The following is a 20,936-nucleotide window of genomic DNA, read 5'->3' on the forward strand; positions in this document are numbered from 1 at the left end:
GGCTCCCAGTATGTTTCCGGGCACAATTCAAAGTGTTGGTGCTGACCTTTAAAGCCCTAAATGGCCTCGGTCCAGTATACCTGAAGAAGCGTCTCCACCCCCATCATTCTGCCTGGACACTGAGGTCCAACTCCAAGGGCCTTCTATAGGTTCCCTCACTGTGAGAAGCGAAGTTACAGAGAACCAGGCAAAGGGCCTTCTTCGTAATGGCGCCCGCCCTGTGGAATGCCCTCCCACCAGATGTCAAAGAAATAAACAACTATCTGACTTTTAGAAGACACCTGAAGGCAGCCCTGTTTAGGGAAGCTTTTAATATTTGATGAATTATTATATTTTAATATTTTGCTGGAAGCTGCCCAGAGTGGCTGGGGAACCGAGCCAAATGGCGGGGAATGAATAAATGAATGAATGAATGAATGAATAAATAAATAAAGTTAGGCAACTATGTCTTGTCTCTTTTACCTCATCCTGGCACAAAGAAAATTTGTTTTTAACCAAATTAGAAGTTATAATCCTATGCACTTACTTACTATGGGACTTACTTCTGAGGAAATATTCACAGGATTCTGCTTCTTCTTTTCTTGTGCATTTGAATGCCAAGTGACCCTGATTTTCTAAAAAATAAGCTTATTTTTCATTAAACCTTCTAGGCAAATCCATGCTCAAATACTTCCAGCAGCTGAGACACCCTGAAATGTCTATGATTACGAACATCATCATTATTATGTATTAGATTTCTTGCCTGTCCTTCACCATAATGTCCCAGGGCAGGTTACAGCAAGGGAGCAATTGCTATTCAGTATTGGGTGACCTGAACATTTTTGGGTGACCTGCACATTTTCACTATACAGTGGTACCTTGGTTTTCGAATGTAATCTGTTCCAGAAGACCGTTCGAGTTCCGAAACATTCAAAAACGGAAAACTCAATACGGAAGCCGTGTGGCATGTTTGACTTCCGAGGTGTGTTTGAAAACCAAACCATTTACCTCCGGTTTACGTCGTTTGAAAACTAAAACATTAGTCAACGGAGACATTAAAAAACCGAGATACCACTGGATTAGGGGCTTGATAGTTTAGAAAAAAGGCAAATAAGGAGTGGCATGATAGATGTTTATAAGTTCATGCATGGCATGAAGATACTGGGTAGGATAGGATTAGGCTTTTCTCTCTCACAAAACTAGACACATACAGTGGTAGGAGGCCCAGCGGTGTCCGCTATGGCAAGGCCCGGCAGAATCTGCCGCAGCTGCGAGTAGGCTTGGCGGGGGCCATTGCAGCTGCAGGAAGCCCTGGCGGGGATAGTTGCAGGTAGGCCCTGTGAAACCTGTTGTGGCCACAGGTAGACTGCAGCCACAGGAAGGCCCAATAGGGCCCGCTGCAGGCCGCAGAATATTGAGGAGGCCCAGCCCTACTTGAAAATTTTGGGGGGCTTGCTCTACCCCCCCATGGCGCTCCTAATACTAGAAATTGGGTCCATCCAACAAAGGTGAGTGTGGGAAGATTCAGGACAGACCAAAGAAACTTTTTCACACAATAACCAAGCTAAACTATTGAAATTGCTCCCACAAAATGTAAAATGATGGTCACCTACTTGGATGGTGTTTAAAGAGAATAAGACAAATTAATGGAGGAACAAGTCTGTCAACAGCTACTTGTGCTGCCTACAGCCTTCCCATAGGAAACTGGTTAGCCACTGTAAGAACAAGATCTTGGAGGAGATGGGCCTTTGGTCTGATCCACCAGGGCTTTCCTTATGCTCTTAACCTTTCGTTACTGCTTGAGACAAAAAGGGAAAGTCTACGCTTGCCATCTTAGCTGTCCCTGCTACTTCTGCTACCTTCATTAGCCACAGGAATCCTGCTTTACTTTTCTGATTATTGCTGGTGAGCAAGGAAAGGCCCTTGTCCCACCTACCGCACAGGGTTGTTGTAAGGACTTCTGGATCATGCACATGGACAGCCGAGAACTCTGTAGACATAATCTTGCCAGGGGATTTACGTGGTACTTGAAAGCTCCTAATTTTGCCTGAATTGTATCCTATGCTCTACACCAGCCATCCCCAAACTCGGCCCTCCAGATGCTTTTGGACAATTCCCATCATCCCTGACCACTGGTCCTGTTAGCTAGGGATGATGGGAGTTGTAGTCCCAAAACATCTGGAGGGCGAGTTTGGAGATGTCTGCTCTACACAGTTACTTGTTGAATCATATTATATCAAACCACTAAGCTCAATCCTTTTTCTTTCCCCTTTTTCTTACTCTTTTTCTGTTGCCCCTTAGTGACCGAATTTCAGCTGGCATTGGCAGTCCGATTGGATCCCATCTGTCCGTGTAATGCGAGTTTTTATTGTAGCGACGATACTCCTCCCTGAACCACCTTGACATTTTGCAGACTTGGAAGGAACCAGAAATATTAAATGGGCGAAGGGGCAACAACAGAGAGGTCTCCACCTCCTACTTGCTCCGAGGCGTCAGGAGAAAGGTGCTTCGTTTGCGCGGAGTTCAGGGCAGCTCAGCGCCCATCCCTAAGCAGAGCGAGCAGGCAGCCCAGGATGGGACTCCGCAGAGGCCAGGTCCTTAAAACCGGGTGGAAATCAAGGCTCAGGAAGTTAAGCCCCAGAGGTGCGTGAAGACACTCACGTTACATGTTCCAGCTCTTTCTTCCTCGTGACTCACACGCCCCAAAAACTGAGGCCCGCTTGCAGCCCGCGCTGGCTGCCTCCTTAGGCACCCCGCCGCCCGCCCAGTTTCTCCATTTCTGCGCCGCCCGCCCGCCGTCAAACTGCTGTTGTTCCAACTCTGTTTTCTGGAGAGGGGCTGGCAGGGACTCGGCGGAGCAGCCTCTCCTTCTCCCCCGCCCTTCCCTCCAGTGCTTGGAGGATTATTGCTCAAAGCCGGCTGCTCCAGCGCAAGGGAGGGATTTACCTGCTGCTGCTGGAGCTGTTGTTGTTAGCAGCGCCTCCCCGCCTCTCTCTCCAGAGGCAGCAGCGCAGCGGCGCCCAGAGGATTGCGCGCGGCTGAGCCAACTCCCCGGGAACCCGCTCGGGGGAGCGTGTGCGCGTCGGGGGGAAGCGGGCGGTTCGCGCCTCGCCGAGGAGAAAACTTTCTGCTCTCCGGACATGGGAGGCTCACTACTCTAGATAAAGCACCGCCGCCGAGCAAAACAACCGCCGAGGAGGCGCTCGAGGCCGCCCAGGTACTCCTTCGCCCCTTTTAATTCTTTAGTGTTAATCTGGTGTGGCAGCGGCTCACCCACCCACGTGTTTCTCCTGAGAGGAATTTTCCTCTTCAGGGGAGTGTCGCGTTTCTTCACTCCGGACTGAGGGGTCGCGCCGGGCTGGAGGATGCTTTGCTCCCATGGGGAGTGGGTCGCGACCCCCGGGAATGACGCCGTTTTGACCTCGAATTGCCACTGCGGCCTAGGCAGGAGCCGGGTGCTGCGCTTGCTTGCGTGCGGCGTTTTCTTGTGCCTCCCAGAGGTGATGGGCCAGTTCAGGTTTCAGAGGAGGAGGAGGGGCGCGCCTATTGCAAAGCTTGAAAAGGGAGGAAGAAAAGAAAAGAAAGCCTGGAGAGGGTTTGTGAGGTCTTCCCGCCTTTGTCGGGTTTCTCCCTCACCTCCTCCTCCCGTGCCTGAAAGTATTTCTGAAACACTTGTTGCTTCTCGGAAAACGTTTGGAACCCGGGAGTTTTCTCTCCCTCCCTCCCCCAGTTAATTGTCAGCGTGCCTGGTTGCAAGAGGCGCCCGCACAAAGCATTGCAATTTGCAAATGCAGGAGGGAGGGTTGGGGTGCTGCTTGCCTCGGGTTTTGTAAGAACGCGAGCGGCAGATGACTCAAAAGTCTTCCCTCTCTGTCAAACTCTGCCCAGACGAAACCGGTCTCTCTCTTGAGTTAACAAACTTAATCCTCTCCCTGCTGGGGAATGGATGCTGCTGCTGTGGGAGGGGCGAGCAGGGAAGCGACTTTCTTAGCTAGAGGAAGGTAGCAACACGTTACAGCAAACTTTGTTTACTTCACATCGCTGCTAATAATTACAGTACTGCTCTGTTTTAAAATTGATTGGATCGACCCTTTCCCATTGCCCCCAGAAAAGGGTTAGGTTGTGGTTATTGCCATTCCATCCCTAGATGGCCTGCACTAATAGTAACTGGCAAGCTGACAAAATTATATAGGTCACTGGGAAATAATTCCAGCTTAATCGCCTTTATCTTTTTGGCTAAGAGGGAAAAGAGTTTCCACTTACCATAGAGATGGCTGTTTTGATCAAAGTAAGGCTCTTTTCAGAAATGATGCTTAGAGTGATTTTTCTTTCTTTCCTCATGTATTGCACTTTTATATCAATCTTTGTTTTGGATTTTCCTGGATCTAGACATCCGATGCACATTTCCCAAACATTTTATGAGCAAGGAATGATCCCATTTACACAATTGTTTTCCTTCTTTGAAGCCAGTATGAATTACAGCAAAGTAATATGTGATCTAGGAATAATTTATAGTACCTGTAGTTTGTCAAAGAATATACAGGTTAGTTGTTTAAAAATGCATGCATATTGTTTCATCAGTTGCATGCAGCATGAACCTCTGCTAGCAGATATACTGGCTTAGAGAGCAGAGGAGAGCTGCAAATAGTGGTGAGAGATGCAATGAGTCCATGTATGGAAGACTTTCCCAACCCCAGGACACTAAGTTTGTGAAGGCTGATGTGAAGTTTGCATGTATGCAAGTGAACAAGTGACCAGACCAGACCCCTGCAGTCCAAATTATTTTTCTAAGGTTTGAGTATGAAACTTTGATGTTTCTAGGGTTCTGTAGGAGACACTTAAAAGGATTCTGTTAAACATGTAAATTCACTCATGTAGCTCAACAGGTTGTGTGGCCCTGTCTCCCTTTCCCTCAGAATGGGTACCTAAAAACTGATTTCTGGCTGGCTTTCTGAATCTTGATTCTGGCCTCTAGGTGTGTATAAGGTCATCACATGGATACATTTTAGTGAAGTTCTTCATTACAACATTTAAAATAAGCTTGAAGTTTTACTTTAAGCAGTTTGATGCCTAATGAATCTTAAGGCACAAGCTTAAGCATCTTTACCATCAAATAAGTTTGGCTGGGTGAAAAGAAAGTTTGTGAGTGAGTGAAGGGTCCTTACATGTTTAGGCTGTAACCTGGTTCATAGCTATCAGAGTTGGCCTTGGTTATGAGTAAACATGTGCATGACACTATGATTTATTTTGATAAAATTGATTGTTAATTTCTTTCTTTGGGTATATTGCATGACTGGAGACTAGAGATAAGGGGAACAATAGTTAAATAAGTTTTTTTGGAAATCATGTGAGCTAAGTCACTTTATTATTCTAGGCACATAACTGTGGAGGTGAAGAAGGCATAGAAAAGCTGTTTCAGCAAATGAGCTTCTAAAACCACAGTATGCCTTTTAAAAAATGTATTGATGAACATAGGCTTGCTTAACTGCTTTCTTTGATTTTGTGAAACTGGGGGGGTGGGAAGAGTTACCTGTAGTCTGATTTGACACAGACTGGCTGGCCTGTGTGAAGTCTGTGACCTAAGCAGTCAGCCATGTAGGGTGGTTTATCAGAGTCTTGACAAAACACCTGTTTTTGCTGTCTATTTGAAACTATAGTACAGAAAGGCAAGTTGTGAAGCACTTGGCAGATCACAATTCTTGGCTGGTAGAATGTTGTTTGACTTGAAGTTGTTTACTGATCACTTGTTTCCAGTGCCTTGGTGCATGCTTGTTTGATTAAGGAAACTAGTAATAATGGCATCCATAAGTGATGTTGTTCTCCACTAATTGACACGTGATTGTGTTTAGATGTTGTTGTCTACTTTCTGTCTAAATATATATATATTTTCAAGAGCTTAGTATTTGTAAGCTTGTTCCTAAGCAGTCATGCATTTAATTAATAGGAATTTTAAAGGTCATGAACCAGTTGCATTGAATAGCCACAGCTTTTAAAATTGTGCCTTTACTCTGCCACCTGGCTTTCAAATAATGATAACTGAGCCTTTGAATGCATTATCATTATCTAGATTTAATGATTTCCCAGGACATTCTTGTGTTGTTATCACAGTAAATCTGAGATCATTACTTGATGTAGAAAACCTTGTGACAAGGTTTCAGGACTTTCTACTATTTGACATGTAGGCCGGTCTAAAGCATGCTTGTTGAGGGATGGGTGAGACTATGAGCCTGAGGTTTCCTACAGCTCATTCATGTAGCACTAAGTCATGGTTTAGTGCCGTGTCAAACAAGGTCAATCTAAGTTGTTGAAAGCACAAATACCTACTGTGCTGTTCTGATTGCCTTGCTTTCTCATGCTACTATAACTTCTTAGATTCTGTCTTTCTTGCAAGCGCAGTTTGATTATGTGTTGCTGGTTCTTTGCAGTACTTCATATGGCTGGGGCTTCCAGTCTTAAGTGTCTTATTTTTGTCAATAACAGGACTATCTTGAAAAGTAAAAACTTTGCTATGCTTGTGCAGAGTTATTTATATTTCAGAGTTATTTCCTCTGTGCCACCCACTGTCCTTACCGTTTTCATCACCCATTGTCTTGCCTGTGCTTTCTGTGGACTTCCACTCTAATCCTCAATATTTACTATGTAGAAATCCCTAAGGCTTCCAGTTGTGATCTGAATTCCCTTGCAGGAGCAATATGCCAAAAATGTCATTTGGGTACATTACTGCAGCTGGCTACCTGACAAAGCAATCATATGACTGGTTCAGGAGGCAGCCAGCTTGACATTCCACCCATTCCACACTCCTTTTGGGGACCTTTGGGTTACTTTAATTATCACTGTCAGGCTCTTTCTGTACTATATATTTCAAACACTATCATTGTAATTATTATAATTATTTATTAAAGTTGTATATGGCCCTTCATCTGAAGATTGCAACATAACCCACCCCGCAAAAAGCTCCCACAAGATGCAGAACATAACAACAACAACAACAAAACCAACCTACAAACACATTTCCAAAGCCATAGATTGTTTAATCCACCAAAGATCTGGTTGTAGAGGATCATTTTCACCTGGCACCTAAAAATATGTAATAAAAGTGCCAGGTGAGCCTCCCCGGGGAGAGCAGTCCACAAATGGGGAGACACCACAGAAAAGGCCTGTTCTTGTGTTGCCATCCCATATCACTATAGCTGTCATGGCTACCCCAAAGAATCTTGGGGAGTGTAGTTTGTTAGGAGAGACCCATATTCATGTTACAGAACTACAGTTCCCAGAGTTACACTACTCTGGAATTGTGGCTCAGTGAGGAAAATGGTTGTCTGTTGTCTATGGGGTGTGTAACCTGCATTTGAAAAGCCCTGAGTGCAGAGGCCTTGGGCAAACTTACTTGTAATGGCAACACACACCATCTTTTGCAAAACCTTTACATGGTGAAATATAAAGGAAATAAATGTATATTACTCAGCAACTGAACATGGTCTTGCAGACGGACAGCATTCCAGATTTATCATTGTGAGCAACTTTGCTTGTTAAATCTTAACCTGTCTGTTGTGATTCAGTACGGGTCACAGTAAAGTTGGGTAACTTGAAAAGGCCAAAGTTACTGTCCACTTTAGGGAAAAGCAGTTTTCATACAATGTAATTCTGGGTGTGTGTTTTTGGCAGTTCTCCTTTCCCTTCGCTTTAACTACTGAACTTTTGACTGTTCTCCCAAACTGCCTGCCGTGACATGTTATTAGGAATGTAAAGAAAGCTACAGAACTTTCAAGCTTAATTCCTTGATCCTAAGAATAGTGTAGGGATGCGGGTGGTGCTGTGGGTTAAACCACAGAGCCTAGGACTTGCCAATCAGAAGGTCGGCGGTTCGAATCCCCGCAACGGGGTGAGCTCCTGTTGCTCGGTCCCTGCTCCTGCCAACCTAGCAGTTCGAAAGCACGTCAAAGTGCAAGTAGATAAATAGGTACTGCTCCGGTGGGAAGGTAAACGGCGTTCCCATGTTCTGCTCTAGTTCGCCAGTAGTGGCTTAGTCATTCTGGCTACATGACCCGGAAGTTGTACGCCGGTTCCCTCGGCCAATAAAGCGAGATGAGCGCCGCAACCCCAGAGTTGGCCACGACTGGACCTAATGGTCAGGGGTCCCTTTACCTTTAAGAATAGTGTATTGAAAGTAAGCACCACTGAGTTAAATGGAATTTGCTGCTTTGTATCACAGCCTAATGGAGAAGGAACTGGCAACCACTCCAGTATTTTGCCATGAACACTCCATGGTCAAAAGATAAAGCTTTGAGAAGACATTCCAAGGCATGCTCTGGTTCATGGGTTCACGGAGAGTTGAGCATGACTAAGACGACTGAACAACAACCATGATCACAACCTAAATAATATGTTCTTGCTTCACATGCCATGATACCTACCAGAATAGGACTACTGTGCTATTCCAACTGCTTATGGGAAACCTCTTTAATGTAGCTCCTGTTCCTTGATGGAGTCTTCTTTTAGTCAGAAATGATTAATGGTTCAAAGGAAAACTTCCAGCTTGTTATGTTACCTTTCTATTGTGGCAAATGCAGTGAGTAACAGTCACAGTTTGCCACCATTCATACTCAGTGCAGTATTATCTGACGTTTGCTTAGTGGTATTATAATTGTGTAGCAACAGCTGCATAGGGATAGCATTTTCTCTGCAAAGTTGTCTTTCAAAATGGTTGGGATGTGAAAATAGATTTGCCCAAAGCCAGGATGCAAATAACATCCTCTAAATCTGTGCTTCTGGAATCTTGGGGTTGAAGCCAATTAGTACCCATCTGCTGATGGAAGGCGTGTTTGGATTTGATATCCCGCCTTTCACTCCCTTTAAGGAGTCTCAAAGCGGCTAACATTCTCCTTTCCCTTCCTCCCCCACAACAAACACTCTGTGAGGTGAGTGGGGCTGAGAGACTTCAAAGAAGTGTGACTGGCCCATGGTCACCCAGCAGCTGCATGTGGAGGAGCGGAGACGCGAACCCGGTTCCCCAGATTACAAGACTACCGCTCTTAACCACTACACCACACTGGCGTTGAACAGCAGACTGTTCAACACTGAACCACACTGGTGTTCACTGCGTTGAACAGCAGAGCATCCCATCAGCTCTCCCACTTTAGTATTCAAGCTGCAAAGACTAGCTTTTTCTTACTTGGTTACCTAGAAGCAATTCTTATTTGATACAGGCCCAGGGGTGGGGAACTTTTGGGCCCTCTGATGTTGTTGAACTGCAAGTCTCATCAGCCCCAGCCGGCATGGAAATGGTCAGGGATGATGGGACTTGTAGTCTAAGTACACAGTGCCTACTGGATTATCCTCATCTGCACGTTGATTAACACTCTCAAAGGACAGTGGTTCCCAATTTTCCCCACCATTGGGCCTTTTGAAAGTTGCTGAGGGTCTTGGTGGAACACTTAATGGGTTTTCTGCCTATTGTAGCAATTATAATGTGCTGTGCTCAGTGTTAGAAATTCACCAAGTGCATTTTGCAACTTGTACTGGTCTAGTTGCAACAACATGGAGATCTCTGGATGCCAGTTTGACAACTGACATTTCCATGTGGCTGTTCCCTTCAGCTTTCTTAAGCAGGTAAACAGAAGAACTTATTTATTGCATTTATCTCACCTTTTCCCCCAATGAGTTCATAGTTCATCCCTCCCCCCATAGTTAATCCCTACAGTAACCTTGTGAGGTAAGTTAAGAGGCTGTGATTGGCCCAAGGTCACCCAATGAGCTTCATGACTTGTGTGGGGATATGAACCCTGGTGTCTCAGGTCCAGGTCCAATACTCTTCACCACTATACTACACTGGCTTCCTAGAGAACTTCTGCTATGGGGCAGCTATATAAATTAAGTAGGTAAATAAATGGGGAAAGCAAAAAATGGGGAAAGCAAACTTTTCCAGAATTTGTTTTACAATATTCTGAATTTTTTATTTGATGTTTTAATGTGTTGTAAACTGCTTCTATAAATGGTATAGAAATGAAATGAATAATAATAATGATGATGATGATGATGATGATGTTATTGCAAAAAAACCTCATGCCTAGGCATTCCGTTGTAGTGACCATAACCTAGGTTTAAGGTGCCGTTTGGTGATTAGTTTATATATCTGAGTTCCTAACATCAATGTGGAACATAGGAAGCTACTTTATGCAGAGTCAGGCTATTGGTGTTCTATACGCCGACTAGCAAGAGCTTTCCAGGGTTTCAGGCAGTCTATCCTAACCCTACCTGGAGATGTGAGAATTGTGCATGTAAGGCAGATCCCCTTTATCGCTGAGTTTTGACCATCCCCAAGGGTGTAATATAAGAGAAAAGCAGCCATTTTGAGGGAAAGCCACCCAGAGTGGCTGGGGAAACCCAGCCAGATGAACTAGGTATAAATATTATTATTATATTATATTATTATATACTTTCAATCTGTAAATGGGAGAAAGTGCATGAGGTATTGTGCTTCAATACAAGACAGTTGGCATCCCCCCCCCCCCCGTGTTTCCTTGACTTAAATTAGATTTGCAGGGGTGGGTGAAGATCTCATGAAACAAAATGCTGGGTTTTATAACTAGTTTGCTTTTAGTCAGTACAGAGTTCTTTCTCGTTTCAAAGCCCTTTGGGAAATCACTCTGGGGAATTTTTGCCAACAAGATTAATAGGATTTACTCCAAACCATTAAAATAATAATAATCCACAGAAATATAGATTAATAGTCTGCTATGCTTTTTCAACTGGGATGCGGGTGGCGCTGTGGGTTAAAGCCTCAGCGCCTAGGGCTTGCCGATCGAAAGGTCAGCGGTTCGAATCCCCGCGGCGGGGTGCGCCCCGTTGTTCGGTCCCAGCGCCTGCCAACCTAGCAGTTCGAAAGCAGCCCCCGGGTGCAAGTAGATAAATAGGGACCGCTTACTAGCGGGAAGGTAAACGGCGTTTCCATGTGCAGCTCTGGCTCGCCAGAGCAGCGATGTCACGCTGGCCACGTGACCCAGAAGTGTCTTCGGACAGCGCTGGCCCCTGGCCTCTTGAGTGAGATGGGCGCACAACCCCAGAGTCTGGCAAGACTGGCCCGTACGGGCAGGGGTACCTTTACCTTTACCTTATGCTTTTTCAAAACTGTTGGGCAGTATAAAGGTCAAATAATAGTTAAATATAATGTGAGGAATGAATGATAAATAATGCCACTAATACCATGAGACTTCTCTTTATTGGGATGCAGGAGCTTGGATTCTGATTTTGTGCATGTTTAGGTAGAAGTGGGTCCTTAGGTAAGGACGCGGGTGGCGCTGTGGGTTAAACCACAGAGCCTAGGACTTGCCAATTAGAAGGTCGGCGGTTCGAATCCCCGCGATGGGGTGAGCTCCCGTTGCTCGGTCCCTGCTCCTGCCAACCTAGCAGTTTGAAAGCACACAGTGCAAGTAGATAAATAGGTACCGCTCTGGCGGGAAGGTAAACGGCATTTCCGTGTGCTTCTCTGGTTCGCCAGAAGCGGCTTAGTCATGCTGGCTACATGACTCGGAAGCTGTACGCCAGCTCCCTCAGCCAATAAAGCGAGATGAGTCAGAGATGAGCGCCGCAACCCCAGAGTCGGCCACGACTGGACCTAATGGTCAGGAGTCCCTTTACTTTTACTAGGTAGAAGCAGTTCTTATTGACTTCAGTAGGATTTACTCCAGAATGTGTGTGTGTATAATTTTATCCCAGTAGAGCAATCTTATGACCCTGCTAAGATGCTTGGTCCTTTAGAATGCGTTGTTGTTGTTGTTGTTGTTTTGTTTTAGGAGGCATAATACATTATCATTTAAAATGGGGAATTGCAAAGGAACTCTTACTGTCTGGAGTAAGACAGTCCTGCCCTTCTCCATCTGATACAACTCCATCTGATACAACATTGTCATCTGCTAAAATATAGGTGAATAAAGATGACACATACTTGAATGTAGAAAGGTTTTCAGCTGAATACAGTGGAAACCTCGTTCTCAAACGGCTTAGTTATGAACAAATTGGCTCCTGAACACCGCAAACCCGAAAGTAAGTGTTCCGGTTTTCAAACGTTTTTCAGAAGCCAAATGTCCAGCGCACCTTCCACTTGAGTGCAGGAAGCTCCTGCAGCCAATCGGAAGCCGCGCCTTGGTTTTCAAACATTTTGGAAGTCTAACGGACTTCCGGAACGGATTATGTTCAAGAACCAAGGTACCACTGTACATTTAAAATATGAATCTCAGAATTGTTCAGTATACTGATATTAATTATACATTCAACACTTTCCACCCAAGATCTTTTAAAATGCTGTCTTTAGTAGGTGCAAGATGGAAGTTTTGTGAAGACTGTATATATTTTTACACCACAGGGCAAATGAAACACAGAGAAAGCTTGATTTCTGCCTTGTTATGAAGAATAAACATGGGGGTATAAGGTTGTTTAACCTCTGTTCTCACTTAAATTTCTTGTAATTACTTCAGGCCTAATGGGAATACTACCACATGCAGTTACTGGACCTAAACAACAACCTCTCATTATACACAACTATCAAGTGTTGATGATATTTGGCTGCTAATAACATTAAGGGTGGTTTGTGCCTTAACAGGGATTTTTTTTTAAAAAAAGTGAATTTACTTAATGAAACAGAACTGATAATACACTTGGTCCATATATGCACAAATTGGCTCATGAGATAGATATAGTGGCATACCTCACTTTATTGTGCATAGTTTTATTGTGCATCATAGATAGTGCTTTTTTTTTTTTACAAAAGCCCTGGAGCACTGGAGGAGCTGCTGCTGCTGGTGGTGGATTGGAGACAAGGCTGCAGGAGCCTGCCCAGCTGTTCCTTGTGAGGATACAGGTGCCTGGTCAGTCAGCAACTACCAACATCAAGGTAGTGCCCTCCATCAGCCAGAAGATTACGACTCGCTGAAGGCTTAGATCAGGCACGCCCAACTCCCAAGAGACTGTGATCTACTTTCAGTATAAAAAAACTGGCAGTGATCTACCCATTGTCATTGGAGGGAGGGGGAACGTTCGTGGGGTAGGTGGATTGCCCAAAGTTGTTGAGCTTCTTTTGCGGAGGATTGCCCAGAGTTCTTCAGCTTTTATTTGTTAACGTTGGGTAAACTATTTAATCCCACGATCGATAAGGGTCTTGCGATCTACCAGGATCAGCCAGGGATCTACCGGTAGATCGCGATCTGGTTGGACATGCCTGGCTAATGCACACTTAATAGACTACAGTGTAGTATAAACATAACTTCTATATGTACTGGGAAACCAGAAAATGTGTTTGACTCGCATTTGGCGACCTTGTGGTGGTCTGGAACTTGAACCCACAGTATCTCCAAGATTATACCTGTTCTTCTGTTCTGTACGCAGTTGAACACATTTTAGCTCTCTCTGTGTATGCTGTGAAACATTTTACTTACCTTCTTTGTTTGGAGGCAGTTAGTTTCTGCTATTGCACACATCCTCCTGCCTAGCTTAAAAATGTGGAGAAGTCTTTGAAAACCACAACAAAAGTTCACTTGAGGTGTTGCTTATTAAATATGATTTATAGAGATTTGTCAGTTGTGTCTCCGCGCTGCAGCTGGAATACTAGACAAGCATACCATCTAAATAGCCAGTTATACGTATCCCACATACAAGAGGGGACTGGACGATTACTGACTCATTTAATGAAGATAGAGACATGCAGAATTTCCAGCTAGCAATATTCTGAGTCATTCCACCAAGTTTCATTTTAGTACACAGCACACAGGGAAGGCACTTTAAAACACGCCTTCATTATTTGAGTTTGTGGTATGTTAACTGTCAACACAAAGTCTTAAGATGCTTATGGAAGTGATAAATATATATTCAGAGGTTTGGCTCTTTAAAATATGAAATATTTACAGTGCATTCCTGTGTGTGTCAACGCAGACAGAAGCCCTAAGGGACTGACTGTCAAGTAAATTTCTATATACTGTATTTACAGGGTTGAAATCACTTTGTAACTAAACAAGGTAAATTTTGGATACTTCTAGAAATTTAGATAGTCATTTGAAAGTTATGAAGAATATTTGCATGTTACCTACAGTATATAAAAAAATAGTTTATTGTTTTTGATACATTTAGAAATAGTTTGGAACTTCACTGGCTGAATCCATAGCCATAAAATTCAGCCTTTCCTCAATTGAAATTGTGATTTCTTTGTATCAAATGGGTATTGAGGGGCAAGTGATTAAAATGTAATTTAATACTGTACAAGACTAGTGTAATTATATTATGTATCCATCACTTATCAGTGCTTACATAAACTTGTGAGAATGTAGCCTAATATTCATAACCAGTAAATGGTTCTAAAAGGGTTTTTTTTAATGAGTTAACACTAATCTATTGAGTTAAATATATGACATCATAGCGTATGTCAGTTTGTGCACTGTTCACTTAGCACAATATCATTTATTAAATTAGCACAATGTTTTATTAGAAATATGACATTAAAGAAATAGGACTCGCTAATTTGTGAATTTATATGGCTTATGTCTCACAGGTCTGTATTAAAGTACAAGTGGTGGTCATTTTAGGTGCGTCCACCATTGTGTGGGTCCTTTTGGACCTGGAAGAGGGATGAATGGGGGCGTAACCGGCTTTTGTGTGCTCTGCTGACGTCTAAAGGGGTGTAATGCACACCGCTAATGTGTGCGGGCTCCAGGAACAGAATCCCCGCACAAAATGGTCACTGCCGCTATATATGAATAAGTGGTTAGGATGTGCAAAATATTCTTCCCACTAAGCTGATGGACAAAAACTATAAAGTTACTCATATTAAGTCAAATTTTAATTTATGATAGGAGCATAATGAAGCTAATACACAGTAAGGCAGCATACTGGATTTGATTCAGTTGGTGACTTGGCATCTCTCATGATGATTGTACATAGAAAACAGCGGCTTTATTCCATTGGGCAATATCCATCATCACACTGGTGGATGCTGTGAAATTCGCTGCTTCTGTCCTTCCCCCCTTGCAACCTTGAGTTTCTCCTTCCATTCTGCAAGCAGTGTGACAACACTGGAAGTCACCCAAGTGTGTGCAACTTCAAATATACAGCACCTAAAGTTGTGAAGTCACGTACGTATGTTTTTCTGGAGAAGGATAATGGTGAGGGAATTGATTAATGCCTCTAGTTATAATAATTGAGCTGCTTTTTTACATACCTGTTAAAATCCTTCATTTGCAACAATGTGGAAAGTGTCACCAGGCAAAGTGAACCAAAATTTTTATTTCAAAACTGTTATCAAAGATAATGTGCATTGTGTCAAAAAGCTGCTGCTCTGACATTGGATTAAAAAAAGCAGTGCTTCCCTATATGCTGCCAGAACAAGTGTGCAGCCAAGAGGGAATAAGTACATTCCTGACCTTTGGCTTGGATCCAATTTCAAGTTCCTCCTTTCTCACCTCTCTTGTCTCATGAGACATTTACAGTTGTTAAGTCATTTGGCCTAAAGTCAGAAGCCTTTGATTTTTCAGAAGCTCATAGTGGAGTGCTTTTAGACTTGGGTTGCTAACGCACTAAATTAAAATGACCATGTGATTCTGTGTAGATTTATCCTTTATTTTTGAATAACCTTTTTATTGGGTTTTATGAGCAAGGATCATATGAGTAATAAATGATGCAAATAAACAGACCAAATCTTCTCATGTTGTTTGTATAGCACAAAAATAGCATAATAAATTTGCAGTAATATCTACAACAAGAATATCAAACCTATCCGTTCTTAAGGAAATCAGCCCTGAGTGCTCACTGGAAGCACAGATTGTGAAGCTGAGGCTCCAAGACTTTGGCCACCTCGTGAGAAGAGAAGACTCCCTGGAAAAGACCCTGATGTTGGGAAAGATGGAGGGCACAAGGAGAAGGGGACGACAGAGGATGAGATGGTTGGACAGTGTTCTCGAAGCTACCAGCACGAGTTTGACCAAACTGTGGGAGGCAATGGAAGACAGGAGTGCCTGGCGTGCTCTGGTCCATGGGGTCACGAAGAGTCGGACACAACTAAACAACAACAACAATATCTACAACGTATGGTTCAAAGTGAAGATAATAATTTAAATTTAAATTTAGATCAATCAGATTGAGCCAAACGCTGATGGATGGGATTGTTCCTTTTTTGGGAATACTGGCATACGTTATAAAATTAAACCACACTTGAATAAAGCCATCTTTCTTGATCCATCCATGTGTCCGCCATAGTTTATTTGTTGATCTTTCAAGGAATGCTGTTTCCTAAACTGTTTTGTACCAACTGTTTATTGTTGTGCCAGAAAGGTCTTTCCAGTGTCTGCTTATGGTTTGTCACACTGCTAGTAATAAATGGCTTATTAATTCTACACTGTGTAAATCTAGGTTGTTGTCTTGAAATATATTTGATAAAGCTAATTATGGTTTGACTTCCAGTTGTTTCATTATTTTATTAATTTCTTGGAATTACGAATTCCAGAAAGGCTGGAGTTTTGTACATTCCTGCCACATGTGGAGATGTGTGCTGGGTCTGGAGCAGCCCCTTCAGCAATGTGGTGAAGCACCAAGATGGATCATGGCTAGCTTCCTAGGGGTATCACCTATATATGAGTGTTAGAGTTAATTTTCTATTGCTGAAGGGATTTATTTTGTCCAGAGTTTGTTCCATTGATCTGGGTCATGTTCATAGCCAAAACCTCATTCCTGTTGATGTATAATAGGGTTGAATGAACTCTCTTATGCACTGAGTATAATGTTATAGATTGCGAATATTATACCGGGCCTTGGCCTTGTCCATATTACAGATCTTTCAGATGGCTTAGTAATCTTGTGGCTGCCTTACTGGTAATTAGGTTAGCCAAAGAAAAAAGAAAAAAAAAAGTGTGGATTTGATGGAGTAGCAGCCAAGAGATTTGTAAGTTTCCTAGTTTAGTCCACATTTCTTGGTCTAATAGTGGTGTATTTCTGTTATAAAGGTAACATAACTAGTATAGATCCTTTGCCTTCCATCCAGCCACATAAATTTGTCATAAAGTGTTGTTTGCTGAACAGCCTCAGCAAAGCCCCGCTGTGCCTCTGGCTTGTGAGGAGACCCTCCCCGGAGCTTGAAGAAGACTGCAATCAAGCCTTTCTTTAATAAAAGTGGTTTCTTGCTCAGGAGAAATAAGGGAAGATATCATCCTGCTTCTGTGGTTCATCCAAGCAAAGGCATACCAGCTTGTCTGTGAAGGGAACTGTGGACTAAATTAATAATACGTGCAGGCACAAATACATTTCAAGAAGTATGACTTGCCGGTAGAATCCTGCAATAGAATAACCAATAGGGACAATAAGGGAAGTGAATATCGGTTCCAGTCTAGTTTCAGTTTTTGCTTAGAAGGTTCAAGAAAAACCAGTTTTTCTGTTATTCAGTGTACGTACAATGCTGTGTGTGAAATAAGATTGCCTTCAAAATGTGACCAAAGAGTTTAGGCAGATTTTCATTGTAAATGTATGACTACATTTTTCTTTTAAAAAATAAAATAAAATAAATGGCTGCCTTGTTATGATCTGAATTTGATTTTCTAGAATCTTTTCCGAGAGTTTCTAGAAACTGTTTTTGGTATGTGTGATTGGAATGGCAACTTCAATGTATCTTGTAGATGAAAAGTTATATTGGAACATGACTTTTGCTGCAAAGCTCTTTTAAAAATGAAACAGAGCAACACGTGCTTCAAAAATTATAAATCTTTGGTAATCTGTGCATATGGAGCTGTATCTCTAGCTTTTCTGTGCAGTAACGAAAGCTGATTTTCCACCCGCCAGAAGAGCATAAGATAAGTTTAGGACAAAACTATAACTTACTATAATAGATGTTGGTTAGCATATTTGTTTACAACATTGTAGGTTGGTTCTTGAGACAGCCTCCAAAGATAATAGCCCTAACTTGATGTCGGCTGTAATGTTGTAATCATTCTTACTGAATTAGAGTGATTGCACTGAGTAATCAAATTAACCTCTAGCTGCTTTTGTATAGGTTGATTAAGACATATGCTTCATAAGCATTTACATCCTTTGATGTTTGATAGCTATTGAACAGGTACCATCTTACTGGATGGAGACTGAAAGATTAAAATAATTATAACAGAGTGTGTAAAAAAGGAAGTGTGGCCAGTACAGAGAAAGAAATCTGATTTTTGCAGCGAGTTGGCAAGGAGGTGCTGAACCTGGAGTTTCCCACCATGCTGAAAAGCAGTGCCGGATTTACGTATAAGCTAAACAAGCCATAGCTTAGGGCCCTGCTCTCTTGGCCCCCCCCCAAAAAAAATAAAGAAAAAACACACCTGGATGTACATTTCCAAAATATAAGATTAAAAGCAAAATAAAACCTATATACAGCAACAGTGTTTTGTGTTGAGTAGGCTCCCATGAGTAATGGGCCCCGCCTGCTAGCCTGTTCCCTAAAATATCACTGTTTTGCTCATTTCTATATACAGTGGTACCTTGGTTCTCAATCTTAATCTGTTCTGGAAGTCTGTTCCCAAACCAAAGCGTTCCTAAACAGTGACAATTTGTTGTTGACAAAGGACAGCTGGACATATAAAGGGCCCCATTACTTTAAGTAGCTTAGGGCCTCATCAAACCTAAATCCGGCTCTGCTGACAAGTTAGGAACATGAACCAATATGAACATGAAGATGCTAAGAAACATCCACAAATCTTTGTTTGCTTTGCTCAGTGAGAGCTCATTTGTGCTTCAGCAGAGTTTGTTTTTTTTAAAAAAAAAATCCCACCCACCTAAGCAATAGAAGAGGACAAATCTGTCTAATTAAAATATTGCCATGCAATTTGCTACTGAGCTCTATAGGTGGGTTTTCGGGGGGGGGGGAATTGAAATGTTTTGTGGAAAGTATTACTATTTAAAGTAGGTTAGTGTGGGTAGTGTAATTTGGAATGAAAAATTACAGCTTTCGCTGGAAAATTTTCTCATGCCCTAGAGCAATGGTTCCCAAACTTTCCTCTGCACAGGCCACTGGGAAATTGCTAAGGATTTTAGCAAACCGCTAAATGATGGTAGCAATTGTATCGCTCTGTGCTAGATGCTGTATGATTTTAGATGTATTTTTATAGCTTCTTTTATTTCGTTTATGGTATTACGATTTAAATTATAAACTGCAATACAATAAAATACAATACATAATTTGAATTCCACAAAACTCAAATGGTATAATACAATATAAGAAATAAAAAAGCAGTGAAATACAATAAAATCAATATGGATATTGAATGCATTGGATGCTCTGTCTCACATTGTCAGCCACAAATTAACAGACACACCATGGACCACCTGAATGAAGCTCGTGGACCACAGTTTGGGAACCTCATGTTAATTTTTTGTCCCAGTACACTACAGATATTCAACCTGAAATATTTGAGTGTGGGAAAGTTAAAAACATCCTTAATGTGGTGTTAGGTAGAATCTTTTTACTAGAAGACTGTTTGTAAATATTTAAAGACATTAGCGTTTACTTCCTTTACGTTGTTTACATTGAAGAAGAAAAATACCTCAGCTACTGAAAAGTGTTGACCTGCTAATAAATGTTTAGTAACCAAAGAACTGTGCATGATATGCAACTCACATACTGGTTAGGATTAATCACCTAAAAAATATTAATTACAACTTTGAAACTGCCAAGCTTGGCTAATATTGTATTTGCAACTGACATTCATTTAATCATTGCTACTAATGAATGTATGAAAAGAAAATTCTGCAGCAGAATAAAGCACTGGAGATTATATGTTTTAGCAAATTTTCAATGGAAAATTGTATGCATTACATCACTGCTGTTTGTCTCTGATAGCAATTACTTCCCTGGTGAGCGAAGAAGTAGAAAACAGGTACTCTGCTAGTGCAAGTAGCTAGAATATTTGGCCTGAGTGTGGAAATTAATGTTCAAATTCCCACTTCCCCAAGAAGCTCATTGTGTCTGTCGCCTTGGGCGTGTTGCTATCTGTCAGCCTAATGTACTTCAGAAAGTTGCTGTGAGATAAAATGGGAACCCCATGTATGGTGCCTTGACTTTCTTGTTAAGAAAGGACAAGATAAACTATCATGGCCTCCTTTCCTATCTGTCTTGTGCTGCCACAGCTATTACAGGTACATATCCTATCTCTTTAAAGATTGGACCGCCAGCATAAGTTGTTTAGTGCTTCAGTTCCTGCTTGGAAAAGCCATGCCACTAAATTGCACATGTGGCTTTTCCATTTCCTGTTTGCTGAAAATGTCAAGCGAAAGCAGGTTAAATGCAACGTGTTGTATTTCTTTTAATGGGGAGTAGCTCTTAGGATACTGAGTTGCAGTCTGTTCTTCATCTGTTCCTATTATTATTATTATTATTATTACTACTACTACTACTACTACTACAGTGGTACCTCGGGTTACATACTCTTCAGGTTACATGCGCTTCAGGTTACACACTGCTAACCCAGAAATAGTGCTTCAGGTTAAGAACTTTGCTTCAGGATGAGAACAGAAATCGTGCTCTGGCGGCACGGCAGCAGCAGGAGGCCCCATTAGCTAAAGTGGTGCTTCAGGTTAAGAACAGTTTCAGGTTAAGTACGGACCTCCGGAACAAATTAAGTACTTAACCCGAGGTACCACTGTATTTATATACTGCCCTTCATAATAAGATTTCAGGGCAGTTCACAGAAAAAATACAGGATAAAAACAAGTAAAGAATTAAAACAAAATATGTAGCAAAACAATGACCCCTCCCTTCCCACAGACACGTTTAAAAGGCTGTGGAATATTAATTAGTCAAAGGCCTGAAGAGGAAGGTTGTCTCCTGGCGCCTAAAAATGTATAATGAAGGCGTCTCTCTGTATATGTGTATATAACCAGAAGCAAGTCCTTCAATGCCTTTCTGGCTGTTCTTGTGGGACATCAGAGAACAATGAATCAGGGGTTTAACCATA

The 20,936-nt window shown here is 42.3% G+C and overlaps 1 protein-coding gene and 2 long non-coding RNA genes across 4 annotated transcripts in view; 2 read left to right on the forward strand and 1 right to left on the reverse strand.

The window, feature by feature from the left end:
* Positions 1-20,936, forward strand: part of LOC309378273 — a 197,454-nt gene that overhangs the window by 107,658 nt on the left and 68,860 nt on the right. The gene's annotated exons all lie outside the window — the stretch shown is intronic.
* The window catches only part of LOC309378249, a 37,545-nt gene that overhangs the window by 14,171 nt on the left and 2,438 nt on the right, over positions 1-20,936 (reverse strand). Inside the window, exon 2 of one of the 2 annotated variants that reach the window (XR_014171944.1) lies at positions 531-3,199. This is a non-coding gene — a long non-coding RNA (uncharacterized lncRNA). The remainder of the gene's footprint in view (positions 1-530; positions 3,200-20,936) is intronic. The other variant, XR_014171945.1, reaches the window with a different exon arrangement.
* The window catches only part of FHIP1A (FHF complex subunit HOOK interacting protein 1A), an 86,745-nt gene continuing 68,860 nt past the window's right edge, over positions 3,052-20,936 (forward strand). The window contains exon 1 of the mRNA XM_081925990.1: positions 3,052-3,196. The gene's annotated coding sequence lies outside the window, so the exon portion shown is untranslated. The remainder of the gene's footprint in view (positions 3,197-20,936) is intronic.

This window comes from Podarcis melisellensis (assembly GCF_964234715.1).
Source record: "Podarcis melisellensis genome assembly, chromosome: 9".
Classification (NCBI taxonomy): Eukaryota; Metazoa; Chordata; class Lepidosauria; order Squamata; family Lacertidae; genus Podarcis; species Podarcis melisellensis.